This window comes from Rhamphochromis longiceps, linkage group LG18, assembly GCF_057381845.1.
Source record: "Rhamphochromis longiceps isolate RC_006_pf linkage group LG18, R_longiceps_female_GT1.1, whole genome shotgun sequence".
In the NCBI taxonomy this organism is placed as follows: Eukaryota; Metazoa; Chordata; class Actinopteri; order Cichliformes; family Cichlidae; genus Rhamphochromis; species Rhamphochromis longiceps.
Genome location: NC_140574.1, coordinates 38,883,683 through 38,886,182, shown reverse-complemented (window position 1 = coordinate 38,886,182; position 2,500 = coordinate 38,883,683).

Here is a 2,500-nt window from a genome sequence, read left to right as displayed (position 1 = left end):
CAGGGGAGGATGTGCGTCCCCGGGGCCTGCTGGAGGTCAAGGTCCATGCTGGATATGCGCTGGAGCGTAACTACAAGAAAGGTAAGCTAGTGGGGGACTAGAGCAGGGGAGGATGTGCGTCCCCGGGGCATGCTGGAGGTCAAGGGCCATGCTGGATATGCGGTGGAGGGTAACTGCAGGAGAAGGAAAGCTCATGGGGGATTAGAGCGGAGGAGTATGTGGGTCCTCGGGGCCTGCTGGAGGGCAAGGGCCATGCTGGATTTGTGGTGGAGGGTAACTGCGGGAGAAGGAAAGCTAGTGGGGGAGTAGAGCAGAGGAGTATGTTGGTCCCCGGGGCCTGCTGGAGGTCCAGGTCCATGCCCGATGTGAGTAGCAGCAGGGCCAGCGCGCCCAGGAGCACATCTTTTTCGACCGTAAAGGGAGACAGGAGGCCGACTCACTGCCTCGGCTAAATGGAGAGGGAATTTCAGAAGGGCCAGGGCAAAAGCATGGACCTTTTCAGCTGTAAGGGAGGCAAGAGCAAGGTGTGATGTAGGTCCCCGGGGCCTGCTGGAGGTCCAGGTCCATGCCCGATGTGAGTAGCAGCAGGGCCAGCGCGCCCAGGAGCACATCTTTTTCGACCGTAAAGGAGACAGGAGGCCGACTCACTGCCTCGGCTAAATGGAGAGGGAATTTCAGAAGGGCCAGGGCAAAAGCATGGACCTTTTTCAGCTGTAAGGGACGCAAGAGCAAGGTGTGATGTAGGTCCCCGGGGCCTGCTGGAGGTCCAGGTCCATGCCCGATGTGAGTAGCAGCAGGGCCAGCGCGCCCAGGAGCACATCTTTTTCGACCGTAAAGGGAGACAGGAGGCCGACTCACTGCCTCGGCTAAATGGAGAGGGAATTTCAGCAGGGCCAGGGCACAGGCATGGACCTTTTTCAGCTGCAAGGGAGGGAAGAGCAAGGTGTGATGTAGGTCCCCGGGGCCTGCTGGAGGTCCAGGTCCATGCCCGATGTGAGTAGCAGCAGGGCCAGCGCGCCCAGGAGCACATCTTTTTCGACCGTAAAGGAGACAGGAGGCCGACTCACTGCCTCGGCTAAATGGAGAGGGAATTTCAGAAGGGCCAGGGCAAAAGCATGGACCTTTTTCAGCTGTAAGGGAGGCAAGAGCAAGGTGTGATGTAGGTCCCCGGGGCCTGCTGGAGGTCCAGGTCCATGCCTGATGTGAGTAGCAGCAGGGCCAGCGCGCCCAGGAGCACATCTTTTTCGACCGTAAAGGGAGACAGGAGGCCGACTCACTGCCTCGGCTAAATGGAGAGGGAATTTCAGCAGGGCCAGGGCACAGGCATGGACCTTTTTCAGCTGCAAGGGAGGGAAGAGCAAGGTGTGATGTAGGTCCCCGGGGCCTGCTGGAGGTCCAGGTCCATGCCCGATGTGAGTAGCAGCAGGGCCAGCGCGCCCAGGAGCACATCTTTTTCGACCGTAAAGGGAGACAGGAGGCCGACTCACTGCCTCGGCTAAATGGAGAGGGAATTTCAGAAGGGCCAGGGCAAAAGCATGGACCTTTTCAGCTGTAAGGGAGGCAAGAGCAAGGTGCGATGTAGGTCCCCGGGGCCTGTTGTCGTACCATAGGCACGAGTGGTGTGTGTGTGTGGCAAAGAGTTTCTGCGCAGTGTACCAGGGGCACGGGGAAAGGTTGTTGTACCATAGGCATGAGAAAAGTTGTCGTACCATAGGCACGAGAAAAGTTGTCGTACCATAGGCACGAGTGGTGTGTGTGTGTGGCAAAGTGCTACTGAGCGGTGTACCAGGGGCACGGCGAAAAGTTGTTGTACCATAGGCACGAGAAAAGTTGTTGTACCATAGGCACGAGAAAAGCTGTCGTACCAGGGGCACGGAGGAAAGTTGTTGTACCATAGGCCCGAGAAAAGTTGTCGTACCATAGGTACGAGGAGTGTGTGTGTGGCAAAGTGCTACTGAGCGGTGTACCAGGGGCACGGCGAAAAGTTGTTGTACCATAGGCACGAGAAAAGTTGTTGTACCATAGGCACGAGAAAAGCTGTCGTACCAGGGGCACGGAGGAAAGTTGTTGTACCATAGGCCCGAGAAAAGTTGTCGTACCATAGGCACGAGGAGAGTTTGTGTGGCAAAGTGCTACTGAGCGGTGTACCAGGGGCACGGCAAAAAGTTGTTGTACCATAGGCACGAGAAAAATTGTTGTACCATAGGCACGAGAAAAGTTGTCGTACCATAGGCACGAGAAAAGTTGTCGTACCATAGGCACAAGCAGTGCGTGCGTGCGTGCGTGCGTGCGTGTGTGTGTGTGTGTGTGGCAGTTCTTCTGCGCAGTGTACCAGGGGCACATTTCAATGTGCTTTCTGGAGTACCAGGGGCACGAGGATTTTGCCAGTGGTGTTCTGCTTTGTTAGTGGGAGGGGGCTTAAGTGTGGGTCCCCGGGGCCTGCTGGAGGTCCAGGTCCATGCTAGATACGTGGTACAGGGTAACTGCAGGGGGGGGGGGG